The sequence below is a fragment of the Leuciscus leuciscus genome (assembly GCF_965113295.1).
Source record: "Leuciscus leuciscus genome assembly, chromosome: 12".
In the NCBI taxonomy this organism is placed as follows: Eukaryota; Metazoa; Chordata; class Actinopteri; order Cypriniformes; family Leuciscidae; genus Leuciscus; species Leuciscus leuciscus.
Genome location: NC_138736.1, coordinates 28,893,077 through 28,913,507, shown reverse-complemented (window position 1 = coordinate 28,913,507; position 20,431 = coordinate 28,893,077). Strand labels below are relative to the sequence as shown.

Here is a 20,431-nt window from a genome sequence, read left to right as displayed (position 1 = left end):
AAGTGCTTTTAAGTAGTGTTACACAGTTATAACGTTAGTCTATCTGTGTGAAAAAAATTAATAAAAAATGGTCAGTTCTGTGATCGTGCTTTTGAATCGTTGTCAGAATTTTGCTAGCACAAGAAAATCCATGTTCCTAATGTTGTTTTTAAATGTAGGCTAGTATTCCTGATTGCCATGCCATGGTCCTACAACTACTCCCACCATTCAAAGAGAAGTTAGACGGTGTTATCCTTAAAGCAGATAAGTAGAGATTATTCAACAAATCTCATTAATCTGTAATGTTTTATGTTTTGGTTCTGTTGATCATGGTTGTGCTGTCCTTTTAAAAAATTGTTTCAGGAATTTGCAACGCTGATGTCCTGCAATCTACATTTGCCAGTGGAGTCCACACTTTATGTTGCTTGGTATGTAAACATTGGGTAGTTTTAACCTAAAATGAAAAGCCATCATTTACTCACCCCACTGCAAAATGTTTTTCTTAATTAGTGTTTTTTTCTTGTTTCCAGTCCAGATATCTAAAATTCTTATGAAGAAGCATTTAATAGACAAGTAAAAATTGGATTGTTTTCTGAAAGAATAAGTCAAAATTAAGTGAGTTTATGCTTAAAACAAGCAAAATAATATGCCAGTGCGTTTTAACATTCTAACCCTAATCAATTTTAATGTTTAGGTGAAAAATTTTATTCATAGAACTATGAATAGACAACTACATCGAACCACAGTGAAACCCACAATAGTTATTTTAATTATTAATATTATTTATTTATTCATTAATTATTTTTTTTATTTTTTTTATTACAGGTCAATCTCTAAGCGACCAGTAGTGGACATTACGTTTGGAAGGTCAAGGTGTGTGTGAAAGGATCACAGCATCTTCATCACTGGCCTGGCAGCGCTGTTAGTCATTAGCATATTTGCCATTCATATAAATATTATAAATATAATAATATATAAATAGCTGACTACTGGTATAAACAATATGGCCATGGTTTCCATACTGGGCTTAGCTTAAGCCGGGTCTAGGCCTTAATCAAATTAGGGTATTTAAGCAGCTTTTATAAAAATGTCTAATAAAAAAAAAAAAAACATTACTGGTGTGCATCTCGAGACAAAACAGTGGCAGTCACATATTTTAAGATATGTCAGTGCAAGTTGTTTTCAGTTAAATGATTAGTGAAAATTCTGTCATTAATTACTCACCCTCATGTCGTTCCAAACCTGTAAGACCTTTGTTAATCTTCAGAACACAAAGATAAGATATTTTTGATGAAATCTGAGAGGTTTCTGAACCACCCATAGACAGCAACGTCTTTGCAACTTTCAAGGTAGTCAAAACATCGTTTATATAATCCATGTAACTACAGTGGTGCAATCTTAATATTATGAAGCGATGAGAATTCCTTTTGTGCACAAAAACAAAATAACGACATTATTCAACAATCTCTACTCTATTTCATGTCATTCTCCTACGCTGTTGACGTAGTGTAAACAGTGTCAAGTCACCTTCATTTATATAGCGCTTTTAACAATATAGATTGTTTCAAAGCAGCTTTACAGTGATAATAGGAAAGTACAGTAACATAGATTGTTTAGGCTTTACAGCAGCTCTAGAATAAATTTATCAGATCGACTATTTTTGAACGTCAAAATGCCGGCGGACACAGCTTCAGTGAGTTGTTCAAAATCTTTCTTTTTAGTAAACTCTGTGTACACAAACAATGTTCTCCATGCTGGAGTTCATGTGTAGAGCCCCTGGTGATACTGAGAGCAAAGTTTCATGTTGTGTCGAGCCTTCTTAGTGTTTTAAAAATAGCGATTTTTGATGCTATCATAGTCGTGCCCCAAGCACTCCCATTCAAAAGGCAATTTGACCGAAAACGAAAATACGGTCAAACTTAAACATTTTGGCAAGAGTTATCCTTTAACGCTCTCCGGCCCACTCATCTACACAAAACAGTGCCTGGTGGCTCGAGAACGCAAACCCTGTTATAGATTTCAAGGTGCAAGCCTTGAAAAAAAGCCAGTGCAGTGCTTCTGGGTTCTACGTCAGAACGTAGGCTTATTATTGGCCGACTCTGGTCGTGTGTGATGACCCAGGAGCTAGCCAATAGTGAGCCTACACTCTGATGTACAATCCATAAGCGCTGCACTGTTTACACTACGTCAACAGTGTAGGAGAATGACATGGAAAAGAAGAGATTATTCAACAATGTTGTTATTTTGGGGTTATTTTGCGCACAAAACCACGGGGTCAAATTTGACCTCTGTTAATTGCTGCTACCCAAAAAAAAAAATAATTGTCAAATTTTACTTCAAAAGCCCAGAGTGCCACTTCTGGCCCCTGCATAGAGACACCTAGTGGATGAATATTGAACTCACAAGTGCCAGAGTGGTAGTAATATGATGGCTGACCACATGCTGTTTTGTTGAGCTGGAAACCTAGCCAAACAAAATCGTCTTCTCAGCAAACCAGCGGATGGTAAAATTGTGTATTTTTTGTTCATCTATTTAGTATTAGCTTGCAGAATGCCTAGAAGTATGTTTTATATTATTTTTGGATAAATTAGCAACTCTGAGCTAGTTCAAAAAACGATGGGCCAAGAATGACCCTCTGGGTGTATGGGTTAAAAACATGTTGGGTCAAAAATGACCCTTTGGTTCTTTGAGTGACTTTTATGGAGAATGGTGACAGTCCTGTGTTTGGCTAAAGCCTTGAAATAAATAAAGTAGTATATCTTTTCAGGGAGTATGGCCACTCCCTTTTCAGGACAGGGAAAGCAGCAGAGAAAGGTCACTGTAACACAAGTATTGGAGCAACTTGAAGCTGATGATAGTGTGAGTTCCTCTCTCTAGCAGAACAGATTTTTGGATAAGCAAAGACCCATGGTGTTAGTTTTTTTCAGTCGTGATTTTGGCCTTGTGTTCTTGTTTCCATTGGCCAAAGTGTTTGTACATTTGATATCCAGTTCTAACATGCAACAAATAAAGCAAAAAAAACAACAAAAAAACATTGTTAAATGTAGCTGTGTGGTTGACTGATTATTTTCCTAAATTTAAAATAGTTTGCATTGACGGTGTTTGTTATTGTTATTCTGTGAAATGATACACCTAAAGCCCATGGGTCAAATTTGGCCCTAATCCTAAATTAGGGAATAAAGGGTTAAAATTTTAAAAGTGGATATTTTGGTGTTCAGTGAACTTATAGAAGTAATTTAATGCATAGTTCATAATTTTCCAAAGAAGAAAAGTGTTCTTGGGTTCTCCAGGGTTAAGGTTGAACCAACGTTGTTATATACTATTTACTGATGTTTTTACTACCTTTCTGGGCTTTGACAGTCAGTTGCAATGACATTGATGTCAATGGAGGGACAGAAACCTCTCAGATTTCATTAAAAATATCTTAATTTGTGTCCCGAAGATGAACGAAAGTCTTGAGGGTGAGTAATAATGACAGAATTTTCATTTTTGGGTGCAAACATGCATTTTAGTCTGGTAAATGTCATGTTTAACATTATCATGTAGTCATGTATGCAATTCACATTGCAAGGCTTGCAATTAAGTTAAATTATTTCTGTCACAAAGGTTTGGGCTGGATTCTGGCAATGTGTGCTCTATATAAACTGAGAGTCTATGACTGCCTTTCCACTGATACTCTGATGGGACCTGATGAGGAGATGATATTGTTAATGAGCTGGGTGATGAGTAGACAAAAGTTGTAGAATAAACTTTAAATCTGGCAACCCCACTTCCAAAAGTTTAGTTAGTTGACAGTGCGCTTGTAAACAGACACATTGAGTTGATGTATTTTAACCAGGGCAGAAGAAATATCAGTTATTGATCACAACATCCAACATTGCATTTTTTTTTTCATGTTGTTTAGTTTTATCCAAACAAATTAGTCGTTAAAACCGATATCTGGTTTTTATTTACACGTCTTTTGTGCCGTCTCTCTCTGTCAAAATATATAAACTCAGTCCATAATATTTCATTGTTTTTTTTCTCTTTCTTTTCTGCCTTTTAGACGCTTTCTTGACATCAATCCTGAACGTGGATCAAAAACAAAGAAAGGACAAGTAACTTCAAAGAAAACTGGCCAAGTTATGCAAAAAAAAGAACACCACTGTAAGCCTACAGGTTTCCTCACTTCTGCGAAAACTTGCAGACTTTGAATGGGATTTCGTTTGCACTTTTATGGACTTCAAAACAGAAACAGCACTTCACTGCCATTATAAAGCTTGGAAGAGCCAGGACATTTTTTTAAATATTGTATTCGTCTGAAAGAAGAATGTCATCTAGACCTAGGATGACTTGAGGGTGAGTAAATCATGTGCTAATTAAAAATTTGTGGGTGAACTATCCCTTTAATTAAGCGCTTAGTTATACCTGTTTGTTGTTAAAGTGTTAAAATTGCATTTTATGTTTTAAAAAATTCAGCCAACATGTTCACAGAAGGCAATTTTCTGATCTTTGCTTTTAACCAAATGTTGTTTTCTTTTTCCTAGTGTGGCTACTCTTATGAAACCTTAACGTATAATATTTTAATTATGTAATTATAAAAGCAGCATTCCCTGTAAAATACAATTTATTGCTGTAGACAAGTTTAATATTGTAAAAGTATGTGGGTTATACTGTATTTGGTAATTACAGTGGAGTACTGTAAATGCTTTTTACTGTACTAGTGCTGTAAAAATACAGTATGTGAGGAAACTACACACTAGAAGCCTATTAGGCCATGGCATTGTTTCTTTTGTTGCTAAAAAAAAGACATGTTCAATAAAAATATAATTGGATCAGTGTAATGTTGCAGTTGTATGTGTGTATTTTACATGGCTCTATTGATTGAAAGATATTTTGAGTTTCAGGAACTAAAAGTTAAGTTGGGCCCGTTAGAATATATAATTTAGTTGAATTGGTAATGGAGTAATGCTTACTTAACAAGCTGAGTTAAATAAATGGGTGGGGAATGATTGTTTAAACTAAGTATCTTCAGTTACTGTAACTCGGTTATAAGTACATTCAACTTAAATGTTCTATTCCATTCCATTATGGGCTTAAGTACATTGAACGTAGTCCACTTGTCTTATTCAACTAATGCTTCATTACTTAAAAAATTTAAGGCAACGAGTTACCTTGGTTTTTTTAAGTAGATTCTACTTATCCGGGTTTACAGTGAGGAAAACCGTTCTAGGTAGGGCTGTTGAGTTACTATGTTATGAGGTATATATATATATCAATCATGGGTTTGCATACATAATATGAGATTTTTTACACAGGAAAAAAGAATCTACAAGATTGAATATCTTAATATATATTTTCTTAAATAATTCATTATAATACATTTAAAAAAATCATTTTTTTGTTAGTTATAGGCCCAGGCCTGAGGGATGAAACGAGAGTTAAATTCAACAAGAAAAAGAGGAAAACAAAGCAATAAGCCACTTTTGCTTGTGGATGAAAATGTTTGGATATAAAATAAAGAAATTAACAACATATTCAAGAGATGACAATTTGGGGATTTCGTAATAAAAATAAATAATATCGTTAAAGGGATAGTTCACTTTGAAATTAAATTTTGGTATGTTTTAGCTTACCTCAAGGGCATCCAAGATGTAGGTGTCTTTTTTTCCGCAGTAGTTTCAATTTTGATATTTTTAGGTCAAACCGTTCTTGTCTGTCAGTCATATAATGCAGGTCGATGGTCACTTGTCTCAAACAGCATGCACAGAGTCCAAATTAAAACAATTCCCCGTCGTCCAAATTAAACAATTCCCCATCGAAAGTACACATTGATGGCCTAAGACACGAAACGAGCGGTTTGTGTGAGAAAACGAACAGTTTTTATATCGTTTTTACCTCTTGAACTCAGCCACGTCCAAGTGATCTGAGAGCGCGGGCGGGTATAGATATATACACTAGATGTCGCCTTGGCTACTGCGAAACCGTTTGACCTAAAAATATCAAAATTGAAACTACTGCGGAAAAAAAGACACCTACATCTTGGATGCCCTTGAGGTAAGCTAAAACATACCAACATTTAATTTCAAAGTGAACTATCCCTTTAAGGATATAATGGTGGGTCACATTAGTAGGGTTAAATTAGTGGTGGTGGCGGCGCAATGGCTTACACATGCCTTTGGTGTGAGAGACCCGGGTTCGAATCCACTGTGAGACACCAATGTGTCCCTGAGCAAGACACTTAACCCCTAGTTGCTCCAGAGGCGTGCGACCTATGACATATATAGCAATTGTAAGTCGCTTTGGATAAAAGCGTCAGCTAAATGAATAAATGTAAATGTAAATATAACTTAAATCAAACCATAAATGTGTTCACAAAATAAATGGGCAGCAGTTTCTTCAAAAAGACCACAAAATGAGCAAGTTTAATCAATATCAAGATATTTACAGATAGATGAATTAAACGTGTCGTTCAAATCTTTTAAGTTGTTGCGCGTGTGATAACCATAGACTGTAAAAAAAATATGGACGTAGTGTCCGTGACGTCACCCGTAGGTTTCTGAAGAGCAAAAGCCTAAAGTAGGCGGAGCCGGCCGTCGCCATCTTGGCCTTGCGTCACTCCCGGATAACAGAAAATAGGCAAAGAGGCGGGGCGGGAGTGGAGCTGAGGAGCCTTGCTAATATGATTCTGTACTATTCTGCTAGTTGAAAATGTATTATGCAGTAACTTAATATTACTCTGAGAGTGTGTGTGTGACAGTGATTTATGTGCTTAACGTTACATGTCAGTCACTCTCTTTTTATAGTCTATGGTCCGTCAGCGCGGCATCGCTCAAGTTCGTAGAGATGAGCTTATTCAGTCCATTTTAAATTCTGATTTTGGCCGCCTCTCAAATGGGTTAAACCATAGATATATTGCCTATGAAGTTCAAGTAAATGCGCTAGAAAATCCGCGCTCATTCATGGATGTGCATTTATTGCATGGACGGAGAAAGCACCGACACCTGCAGGATTTCATCTGACGGTACTTAAGCATATTATAATCTATCTGTTCCGTGAGAGCAGAACGAACGAGCCTTTATTGACGTTTTTAAATCTGAAAACTCCAAAAAGCTACGAAATTGTCAGACATCCATTAGTGCATGTTCACAGAGGAAAACAACTGAAATACAGCGCTGGTTGTTCTCTCGAACGATACTCGACGACAACGACGGAATCCTAAGCCGTGGGCGAAGTAATGGGTGTATTAAATTGTATGAAATAATCCCGGAAAAAAGCACAAAACACTGCAGAGATGGCAAGTTCAGCAGCTAAAATTTGCTGAGGTGAAGTGACGGCTAGTAACAACAGCAGACAAACAGCTAGCAATGACATCAGCGGGAATCCATCTGTCACTCAAGTGGCCACACCCTTAATTATGCAGAACTTTAAGTATTAATCAACTAAACGGATGAGTTATAAAAAAATTCACCCCCCTCACAGTTGTTATGAAGGGCAAAATTAGCTGTATAGACCAAAGCCACATAGAGATCCAGGCTGTAAACATGTTTTTTTCCGCTGTAAAGTTGGTAATTTTAACATGGGGGAGATACAGATTTGACTCACTTCTGCAGCCAGCCCAAGCGGCCAGTTAATGAATTGCAGTTTAACTCACTTCCGTGTTGGTTTCAAGAGAGAGACGGGGAGGTTGCCGCTTGGTGATAACGCGTCGTAGGTCACATGACAACGTCAACATAGCAGATGTCCGGTTCGCATTCATACTCAACGAGATCTGGCTATAAAGTAGCCTACCTACTCTTTTAGCGCTCGTTAAGTAAGTACTTATTGAAATGAAGTACCTACTCATTGAGTATGCGGTTTCGAACGCAGCAAGTGAGTATGAGTAGCCTATATCAAACAAGTAGCCCTCTAGACTATTTTATCCCTTCAGGGAGCCCTCACTCACAAAAGGTTGGAGACCCCTGCTGTACAAAAGTTTGGGGTCAGTTGGATTTTTAAATGTTTTTTGAATTGAGTTTCGACACCTTAAATAACTTGCGTTCGCAGCAACCACAAGTTGTGATTTTTGCTGTGCACGTGCGTATTAGTGTCCTCTTTGATCGTGGGAAATTTGAACAACGGACGCATCTCCGATCCGAAGATATCGGAAACGTTGTTTTTTTTTTTGTTTTTTTTTTAAGGTAGATGACGTTCACTTCACCATGCACAACGAATAGCTTATTATCCTTATGTGACTGTTAAACGTAACTGGTATCACCAGAAACGTTATTCTGTGCCCTAAAAACTGGTATATTTCATGGTATTGTGTCATGCAAGGTAATTGCAAAATCTAGAGAAATGTGCGAGGTGGCCAGCGGGGGAGACACAGGTGTATCATCAACTGTAGGCCTACCCCCGATAGAATTCTATTAGGTCACAGTTTAGTTGTTCAGTGTTATGATAACAGGTTAAACGTCGTAATTAGCCAGCATATGACGCAAATGAAAATACAATTTGATATTTGTGATATTTAAACTGTGTATTATTAATAAATATTGTTTCATATCTTGTTCATGCTTTATACATTTTAACCAGTGCTAATTTAAATAAAATGAATGAATAGAACTATATAATAATTAATTATAATATGGTAACTTTGGTCCAAAGTAATCTGTGATAAACAGTGTATAGGCCTACTATGTTTCATCTGCTTATTTATTATAGTCAAAATAATCCAGCAATTATGTTTTATCGAATGTTATTCGAATTCAAGATGTAGAAGCTCAGATCAATAATGAGGCATAAATAACAAATAGACATTACAACATTTTTATTATTCATAAGAATTTAAGTTAATAACATCTAAAACAAAGAATACATGTATTACAGGGCAAGTATAAGTATTAGTATTTTTTAATGTTTTTGAAAGAAGTTTCCTCTGCTCATCAAGCCTGCATTTATTTGATCAAAAATACAGAAAAAAAAGTAATATTGTGATATATTTTTACAATTTAAAATAATTAGTTTAAATGATCATTTATTTCTGTGATGCAAAGCTGAATTTTCAGGATCATTACTCCAATCTGTCACATGATCCTTTAGAAATAATTCTAATATGATGATTCATTATCAAAGTTGGAAACAGTTCTGCTGCTTAATATTTTTTCATAACCTGTGATACTTTTTTTTAGGATACTTTGATGAATAAAAAGTAAAAAAAAAAAAAAAAAATTTTTAAAAATAGAAATCTTTTGTAACAACAATATACACTACTGGTCAGTAATTTGAGGTCAGTATTTTATTTTTATTTTTTTTATTTTTTTTTATAAATCAATACTTTTATTCAGCAAGGATGTGTTAAATTGATAAATAAAAGTGATAGTAAAGAAGATTTATATTATTAGAAATTATATATATTTTTTAATAAATGCAGTTCTTTTGAACCTTTTATTCATCAAATATATTAGGCAGCAGAACTGTTTCCAACACTCATAATAAATCAGAATATTAGAATGATTTCTGGGGCTGTTTACACCTGGCCACTTCATGCGTTTTCTCAGATCGGATAGCTATCCGATCGTGAAAAGACCAGGGGCGCCTGTTTCAGAAAGGAGGTTAAGTGAAAACTCAGAGTATGTTAACCCTGAAATGAGGGAAACTCTGGGTTTTCTGTTTCAGAATGGGAGGTATGTTAAACCTGAGAAAGCAGAGTAAGTCAAGCCCGTTTCTGAAAGAGAGGTAACTTATACTCAGAGTCAGTTACCATGGTAACTTACTCTGTGAACCTAACCTGGTCGGGAGCAGGTTTTCTTCGGTAAACCCAGAGTTTCTTTCGGTCTCCTCCCCTTTTTTAAAGAGGAAGTGGTGTTTAAACACCTCATTCATTCTTTCAGTACATTTTTATTAATAAAATGAATCTTTAATTAATAAATACAATATTGCTATTTTTACTGGGTTTTTTTTCCCAATTTTTTAAATAAGATGAAGTCTATTAACTCCTTAACTGGCAACTGAATATACAGTAGTAGATTAGAGTTACATAATGTAGTTCTAAACAAATTCTACAGAATTAAACTGTGGCATTTACCGAAAATCACTGAACTCTGTTCATCTGTGCAACAGAAGTTGATGGACCGTCCTCCTGCTGTTCTTCCACTTTGGGGGCGGGGGGGAGAGATAAGACTACCCATTTATACTTAGCTTTAAACTTAGATTCTACTCCACATAAAAATGTGAAAAAATCTGAATGTGTAGATTGTTTGATGTGACACATAACATTATCCCCATCGTCCTGTGAAGATGAGTACACTTTATAACACTATTTGTCATAATTTCTGGTGTATTGAGTAGGCTACTTACAACTGCCTGCAGGTTTTGTTGGGACAGGAGGCTCCAAAAGACAGATATTACCATCGGAATCTGTTGGGACCAACAAAAAACCCAACCCAAAGTAAAATAAATGGAAATATCAAAAATAGCCTATATAAGAAATAACACATATGTAAACCTCTTACATTTTATGAAGGCCCTTGGATCTTCGGGAGTGACTGGCTCTGAAGTCCCTCCAGGAATTCCCCCAGCCAAAAATGCTGCTCCACTGCTAGACACTGGGATGCTATTTAGTTATTTAATATGTCAAATATTTGTAAATTCAGGTAGCCTACACCCATGATATGCTCAAACCTTACCTGATTGAATTATGTTCTTATATTTAATTTTCAGCTGCTGCCATGTTCTTTTAATACCTGCAGGATTGCACCCATGAAAATTAAAATTAGGTTGAATAACATACTGTTCTTCCAGTTTCACCTCTGATATTATAACAGTTGGGTAAGTTACTCTAAAATAGTTATTAATTACTAACTACAAATGACATCTTCAACCGTGTAATTAGATTCATGTAATAATGACTATCTTTAGAAAGTCTACTTATTAATAAATCCCATATCAACCTCAACCACTTGAACAATACAAGGAGAGACAAGAAACTGCACTTTTAATGCTTTCAAATAAACAATATACAATTGCATGGATTTTTCTTGTATGTTAAATATACAGAATTGTTCTATAGTCTAATGCAATTACATCAGATTTTACTTCAAATTACAGAAGAATTAAGAGTAATCCCTTTAATTAAATGACAGTATTTAGATGACTTGGTAATTAATTACACCCAACACTGTATAACTAATTAAAATGTAAACATACGCATTGACTCGAGCAACTATTTTCTCCCTAGCTAACTCTCTGTCCTTCGCTGCTGCAGCCGATATTTAAAAAAATAATAATATGTCTTCGTACGCTTGCAGAAGCTGGTGAGAAATATGCAGACCTCTTTTTGTCTGGCGCTGTTACCATGGTGACTCATAATATCTGCACTCCATTGATGATGGCTTTTTATAGTGGTGGTGCACGCGCTTAACTCAGAGTCAGTCAACTCAGAGTTGATTGAACTAACTAATTTCAGCTGTTCTGTAACCGAAAACTCAGAGTTTCCCATCTCAGGGTAAGTCAACTCAGTTGAACCTCCTTTCTGAAACAGGCCCCAGGGGCCCGTTCTTCGTACGTCGCTAACTCAGTTAGCTGGATTTGATTGTTGGAGATTTGGCATGATCTTGGATTGTTTGGTTCTTCGACGCTCATCCTGGACTTGCTGTCATAGCAGCAGGTGCGCAAGCTTAAACCTGCTCGGGAGCAGGCTTATTTCATGTTAACAGGATTAGATCCCGGCTTTATAAGCGGAGGTGATACGGGAAGTCTTTCGCAGCCATGTCTTGTCCGTTTTTACGACAAGAACCTGTTGCTGAAGGTGGTCTCACGCTGCACAATCCACTGCCGCTTTCTGAGCATGCAGCCTGACATCAAACAATTCACCATTTACCTTGGAGAAGCGAGTCCAGAATATATCAAATAATACAAAAAGTAATGTAATCAAAAAGTATGCAGTTGACTGATTAAAAATATCTTAGATGGTGTGTGACTCCATGTCCTACATCACAAATGTGGAAGCAAAATGGCCTGGTTCTGTGCATGACTCCAGGATTTTCAGAGAGTCACATTTATGCACATTATTTGAACGTGGTAAGGAAATATTTAATATCAAGCTCACTGTATTACATACATTTATTCTGAGCCTAACAAAACTGCATTTTTCCAGGTGCTTACGACGGGATCCTGCTTGGTGACAGGGGCTATACCTGCAGGCAGTATTTCATGACGCCATTCCCTGACCCAAACCCCGGACCACAAACCCGTTTCAATGCAGCTCTAGCCAGGACAAGGGCACGCATTGAAATGACCTTTGGGCAACTAAAGGAAAGACTTCAGTGTCTGCAGGTTGCACCTGACAGGGCCTGTGACATTATTGTTGCATGTGCCATACTCCACAATATTGCCACCATCAGAAAGGAGAGGACCCCTGTGGTGGAGGTGCAGCCTGATGATGACCTCCAGCCAGTGTACTTGGACCAACCAAGTGGCAGAGCTGCACGGGACAGAATTGTGGAACACCATTTTTTTTTTTTTTTTTTTTAAACAAAAACCTTCATTAAATGAATAGAAGACAAGACAACATGCTTAGTTCCTTGAGTTTTATTTCAATTATTCTTTGTCAAGAAAAGCCAATGATGGTCATCTTTTGCCTGCAATAAGATATATTGTTATCCAAGGTCAGCAATAGTACTCTGTGTGAAATAGTGTATTTAGCACTTACTCTGAAGTTCCTTTTGAAGCAACTCAATCTCTAGTGCCAGTTTTTTCTTCTTTAACAGAATAATGCGTCTTTCGGAAGAACATTGTAGCCGGAACTACTTCTCTCTCTGTGTGCGAGGTACTGGGCTACTCCGCAGCGGCAGCGATCCGAACCAGGGTAAAATAGTCCCAATGTAATCACTTATTATAGGTGTACCACCATAGTGATTCAGGATAAGACAAAAACACGGTTTGGAAAATGGATTCATGATGAACTCGCTCATTATATACATTTTGAACAGAAAAAAGTTAAGGACTTATATTTAATGCAAATTGCTCAAAACTTTTCAAAATATGACGCGACCCCCCACAGAGCTCGCTGAGGCCCCCTTGTGGGCCGTGACCCCCCTGTTGGGAACCGATGCCGTAAAGCACTATCACTGTGTATGACGTCATTGACATTTTAAAAGACTTTTTAAAGCAAATAAGTGACTCTAAAAAATCTAACACCCAGCAATGTGTAATTTCTTTGCATCTCCTTTCGGATACAACATTCAAATTACTAGACAAAAAATTATATCCTGAGAAAAGTGGAATTTGATGGGTACAGCGCCATAGACCTCCATTCATTCTGCACTCGCCTGCGAGCGCCCCCGCATGGACAGAGACGTGTTACTGCAGCCAGTCCAGAAACCGGAAGTAACCAGAGAGTGTCAATTCTCTTCCTATTAGACATTCTCTGGTTTCATGTGAGAGGGACGCCGGACAAATGGATCTATGGCAACTCCAGTCCTCGGGACCCGGTGCTCTGCACATTTTGTATGTCTCTCTTATCTGACACACTCAAATCAGTTCATGGAGTCTCTCCTGACGAGCTGATGATCTGGTTCAGGTGTGTTAAATAAGGGAGACATACAAAATGTGCAGAGCAGCGGGTCCCGAGGACTGGAGTTGAGAACCACTGGTCTATGGACTCTTTAAATTTTCGGGCAGCATGTGACCTGAAGCTGGTCTCTAATTGGTTTCTTAAAGATTCTCCCCCGGACGCAGGTCGCTGCGTCCCTGGCGAATCAGAATTGGATACATGTTATTTTATCCAATCTGATTGGTCTCGTCACCTGCCATTCAACTGCGAGTGCGCGGGCGACACCGTCACTCCGACTACGTCAAAACATCGCTAGGCTGATCATTTTCGTAGAGAGAATGGCAGAAGTTAAACCAAATTCTGTTATTGATTTACAAATAAAAACCTTTCACAAGACCTTTAAGAAATAAAGGATCTCCGACCGGACCAACCCGATTTACAGGCCAGTGACAGGACGAAGCTAACGCTACACCCGGAGCTTCACCCGCGCTTGTTATGAGAAACGGAGGTGGCTTTATTATTTGCTTATTTGTTAACTTATGCTGTTCAATTCATTGCATTTTAATGTTCATGTCATGTATTTGTACTCAATATATAATCTAACTGTACATATCTGTTCTGTTACAGTTAGTAACTGAAGTGTAGATCACATTTGTACAATTATATGAAAAAAAGTATTGTTAGAATTGTGATTTCATAATATTTAGATATGAATCCAACTGGAAAATCTTGTGTAAAGATATCTTTCAGTTAGTCAAATAGCATATAGTGGAGCTCTATAGCCATCTAGTAGCTAAAATTATAATTTTTTACTTTTAAAACGACATTTTACAAAATATGGGCAAAAAGTTTACACTAAACCATGTAAAATTATCCATGTTATCCCCATGAATGAAAGTTAGAAATATGGGTCTTTTATAAAGTGAATTTTACATAAAATGCTGTTTTTTGTAAAAAGCCTATTTAAATAGATATTTATTTATTTAAAGAAATTGAAAATATAGCATAAATCTTCCAAAAACTGCACAAATGTTGAGTAAAAACATTAATAAACAGTGTAAAATTACATTTAAAAAAAAACAACTATTATTCTGTTACAAAATTAAATGTTATTGTCTGGGGAGCCCAAAGATAACTAGTGTCGTCCCAAATGAAGATAATCAGAGGGTTAAATAATATTGCTTAATAAAGAATTAAATTATTTTATTTTTATTTTTGTCCTTGCTTATAGATGAGGTTGACAGAAGTTTGCCACTTTTGTTTCAACAGAGGATGAAATGTGTCGTTATCTTTTAGTGTTGAGTGACGTAATATCCCTTTCAAGTGGACGCGTGGAAGCGACGTGAGATTGAATGCATTGAAAAGCCTTTTCAACCTCATAGTACCATTATTTCTGTGACACAATAGTTCAAATTATCATAGTACTGGGATAAAAGTGCAAAGTTCAAATATAAACACTGATGTCTACGATAGCGATCAAAATAGAGTAAATCAGCATATCAGCATATAGAGTAACGCATTTATCGATTACATTGTTTCGCCACTAAGGGGCTGTTTACACCTTACCCGAAAGTGTTTGTAGTTAGTTACTTTCCACCTCTGTTAAATTATTATGAATATTAAAAATGAAGTTCCTAAATTTAATTTATGGAAGCATTAAGCCATGGAAGGTCATGTGTACTAGTGACTTAACCCTTTGTTTTAATACTGTTTATTTACAGTGTATTTTATTCTGCTTACCTGACTCGTGCAGAACTCCTGTCCATTTTGGCTGTGGTGCCTCCATCAGCGACTGGTCTTTGTATGGAGCCACCGTGAGAGGCCATCATTTTGCTATAGATCTTGTCTCTCATCCCACAAACTTCACTATCAGGTACTTTATTTAAATTTTTTATCTACAGATTAAAGAATCTTGCAGTTCAAAAACGCTTCTGCTACGTCATACATGGATGTGCTTTTGTTGGTTTCAACCATGTAATTAATAATAATTATAATTCGTTACATTTATATAGCGCTTTTTCTGAGACCTCAAAGCGCTTTACATGGAAGGGGGGGAATCTCCTCAACCACCACCAATGTGCAGCATCCACTTGGATGATGCGACGGCAGCCATACTGCGCCAGAACGCCCACCACACACCAGCTTACTGGTGGAGAGGAGACAGAGCGATGAAGCCAATCAGTATATGAGGATGATTAGGAGGCCATGATGGACAGAGGCCAAGGGGCAAATTTGGCATTAAGGTGATCATTTAATTATGATCCAACACTAGCCTTGAGTACCTTACTGCTTTTATAAAACAGTTACTACACAATACATTTATTAAAGCCGAAAAATATGTATCTGTGCAACTTTCATGAAGTAAAATCACTAAAAGCCTTCCTTCCGCTGGAAATAATAGTCCCTGACCGCAAACAGCAACAGAAGTTACATACATTATTTCAGCAAAAAACTATCTTTTATGAGTGAGTCAGTCAGTAAAGAAAACTTAAACATTGAAATAGGGCTGGGCGATATGGCTGAAAACTGTATCACAATATAAGGGTTTCATATCGGTCGATATCGATAATTATTGATATATTTTTATGACCTATTTAAAATAAGGACCAGGAGACAAATACATTACATTGAAAGTTTTTTTTTATTTTAAACTTAACCTTCCTCTGATTATAATCCCCTCAGTTATAAAGGCAGAAATGTCAACACAACCATGGAAAACACTCAAATAATTAATGTAAACATAAGTTAACTTGCGTTAAGACCTACCGATTTTTTTTTTTTCTTCGCTATTGTGAATATAAATTTCCCATAAGCCTACATACAAACGTAAGCAACGCTCTTTCTTTTAAATAAAAACCCGTGGCGTCATCTATGATTATAAGGGCTGTAGGCTATATGCGAAATGAAACCGAAATCGCGACACTCAGATCCACGAACCTGTGTCGCCTGTCGCGGTGTGAGAAGGCAGAATCACGACACATCCCTTCCAACTCCCAGAGTTATCCTTCCCGTCCAGATCCAATGCTACCACATCTTTACATTACTATTGGGCAGTTCCAGCGTAATGGACGTGACATTTGCAGTCAAAACTTGAAATATAAATTATCAGAAAATGCGTTTAATACTAATATATTGAAACATCTTAATTAAGGGAGTATGGATGTATAAACAGGAGTTCAGACGTTAGAAAAATATCAGTATACACATGCGTTTTATATTTAAAATGATGTGCAGTTGGCTGCAACAACAGCCGAAAGAGGAACCCCGAACTGGTATTTTATTCTATACCAAAAGAAAAGGATAGAAGAGAGAATCATTTATTTAAAAGACTTTAAAAGATATTGTCTTCGTCACATGCGCTTTAGATGTTATTTTGTGTAAGTAACGTTAGCTCTGCAGACGATGCATAATCTCTGCCTTAAAAAGCATATTAAAGGACTAGTTCTTCCAAAAATGATAATTCTGCCATCATTTACTCACCTTCATGTGCAAATCCTTAAGTTGACTTTCCATGGAAGACAAAGGGACATTTTTGAATATGTAGCCTAATGGAGACTCTTCTTGTCGATGTAATGAAAGTGAATGAGTAACGTTAGCCTACTGGGGGCTGTCACGCAAAAAATAATAATAATAAAAGACAAAAAAACATCACAAAAGTATCATACAAGTGATCTAATACGACTCGTCCGTTATATAAATATCGTTATTTATTCATATGATAGCTTTATGTGACGAACAAACTGCAATTTAAGTCGTTATATTATAATCACTGATGAGCTTTACCTCTTGATAGCTTTTAATCGCAGCCGAATTGTGAGTGGATCATTGAAAAAGATTCGACTCGAAAGATTCATTCATTTCGATATAATCAGATGGTACCGTATTTGCTTTCGATTGAATTTTTTTCGTTGGTGGACAGACTTTATATAGATAGTTATATTTCTCATGTCTGTGAGGCTTGTCTATACACTGTTTTTCAGTTAATTTGAGACGCGCTCCAATTCACAGAGATCATGAACGCGCACCCTGTTCAATTTTATTTTATTTTACAAAAGCACAACGTTTTCTTGTTGTTGTGAGTTTACACAAATAAAAGTAGTTGCCTGGCCTGTCCTGCTCTCTTGGCTGCATAGCAGGCTCATAATTAACTTATATGGCTGAGGTCCGTCATACGAGTAAACATTTACAATTTCCTAAGCGTCCGAACTGTCATTGTGATCCATTGCTTTCCTATTGTTTACTTTGACCGCACTCCCTCCTGTTACGTCACTTCCGGCGGTTTTCAGATGCGGAAGTAAAATTTTCTCACAAAAACGACTCTAGAAGCCTTAATAGCGTTTAAGTATATATTTATATTTTAATCTAGTTCCTACATTATTTTTCTATACCTTGACTCACTGGGTAGTCTAACCTATGGAAGCCCGTTTCCGCCACGTTGAGTAAAAAAAAAAAGATTCTTTAAGTCATAATAATGAGAAACTTTCTCGTAATAATGACTTAACATCTCAAAATAATGAGAAACTTTCTCGTAATAATGACTTAACATCTCAAAATAATGAGAAACTTTCTCGTAATAATGACTTAACATCTCGTAATAATGAGAAACTTTCTCGTAATAATGACTTAACATCTCGTAATAATGAGAAACTTTCTCGTAATAATGACTTAAACATCTCGTAATAATGAGAAACTTTCTTGTAATAATGAGAAACTTTCTCGTAATAATGACTTAACATCTCGTAATAATGAGAAACTTCCTCGTAATAATGACTTAACATCTCATAATAACGAGAAGCTTTCTCGAAATAATGACTTAACATCTCATAATAATGAGAAACTTTCTCGAAATAATGACTTAACATCTCGTAATAATGAGAAACTTTCTCGAAATAATGACTTAACATCTCGTAATAATGAGAAACTTTCTCAAAATAATGACTTAACATCTCATAATAATGAGAAAGTTTCTCGTAATAATGACTTATTTTCTCGCACTTCTACGCATGCGCAAAGCAGCGGAGCAGAAGGGCGTGCCGCACTAGCGACATCCGCTGGTCAAAGCCGTGTAAATGCATCACAGCAAACATGGCACGCTCTGCAAAACAGTTGTTTTCATTAAAGTCAGTGTGATCTACTAAGTGCAATCTGTAGTATCATTAAATAACATCATCAGTAGGCCTATTTCTTCCATACTTTTCCATGCGCACGATAAGGTGTGAAAGTGGAATGCAGAAGCAGGATGGTTACCATGGTAAATTGTTACATGAATTTACAAAACTATCAGATTAAAGTAGGAATATTACATTTATTCATCAAGTTTAAGTGTAACATCTTCATAAAATATATGGGTACGTGTGTTAATATAACACATATTTTGCAGATGCTTCTAGGATATTTGATGTGCAGGTTCATCTGGAAGATATCAATACAGAAATCACCTTTAAGATGTTTATGACTTTGGGGACATTTAAACATAGTTGGGCAGTGGAATGGGGGAAAACGCAAGGTCGAGACGTGTTTTTAAAAGCTGAACTTCTTTTCAATTGAGCGCCGCATTTTTAGAACGCCGTGTCATGCGCGAGACGCTGCAGAAGAGCGAGCGAACGTCCGTCTAGTGCGCATATGCCTAGAAAAGCAATGAAAAAGCGCGTTCTGTATGAACGGACCCTTACACAGATTTCCAGATAAGTGTTCTTAAACAGATTTGGAAAGGTGTGCTGTCTTATCATTCCTCCATCTATTTGAAATCCATGGATCACCCTTCTGTGTTGCTGCTTGTTCATACACAAAAATACAAATGAATATTACAAATGAATAAAAGACTATCTAGCTATGGAAGCCCATCTCATATATTGATCATTTATCATTAATGTTATTCACTGCAGAGCGTGCCATGTTTGCTGTGATGCATTTACACGGCTTTGACCAGCGGATGTCGCTAGTGCGGCACGCCCTTCTGCTTCTGCTCCGCTGCTTTGCGAATGCGTAGAAGTGCGAGAAAATAAGTCATTATTACGAGAAAGTTTCTCATTATAGAAAGTTTCTCATTATTACGAGATGTTAAGTCATTATTACGAGAAAGTTTCTCATTATTACGAGATGTTAAGTGATTATTACGAGAAAGTTTCTCATTATTACGAGATGTTAAGTGATTATTACGAGAAAGTTTCTCATTATTACGAGATGTTAAGTCATTATTATGAGAAAGTTTCTCATTATTACGAGATGTTAAGTCATTATTACGAGAAAGTTTCTCATTATTACGAGATGTTAAGTGATTATTACGAGAAAGTTTCTCATTATTACGAGATGTTAAGTCATTATTATGAGAAAGTTTCTCATTATTACGAGATGTTAAGTCATTATTACGAGAAAGTTTCTCATTATTACGAGATGTTAAGTGATTATTACGAGAAAGTTTCTCATTATTACGAGATGTTAAGTCATTATTATGAGAAAGTTTCTCATTATTACGAGATGTTAAATCATTATTACGAGAAAGTTTCTCATTATAGAAAGTTTCTCATTATTACGAGATGTTAAGTCATTATTACGAGAAAGTTTCTCATTATTACGAGATGTTAAGTGATTATTACGAGAAAGTTTCTCATTATTACGAGATGTTAAGTCATTATTATGAGAAAGTTTCTCATTATTACGAGATGTTAAGTCATTATTACGAGAAAGTTTCTCATTATTACGAGAACGTTTCTCATTATTACGAGATGTTAAGTGATTATTACGAGAAAGTTTCTCATTATTACGAGATGTTAAGTCATTATTACGAGAAAGTTTCTCATTATTACGAGATGTTAAGTCATTATTACGAGAAAGTTTCTCATTATTACGAGATGTTAAGTCATTATTACGAGAAAGTTTCTCATTATTATGAAATGTTAAGTCATTATTATGAGAAAGTTTCTCATTATTATGACTTAA

The 20,431-nt window shown here is 36.2% G+C and overlaps 1 long non-coding RNA gene across 1 annotated transcript in view; it reads right to left on the bottom strand.

Annotated features, from left to right (window-relative positions):
- LOC309510370 overlaps nucleotides 1-20,431 on the bottom strand; it is a 153,325-nt gene that overhangs the window by 49,022 nt on the left and 83,872 nt on the right. The window lies entirely within an intron of this gene.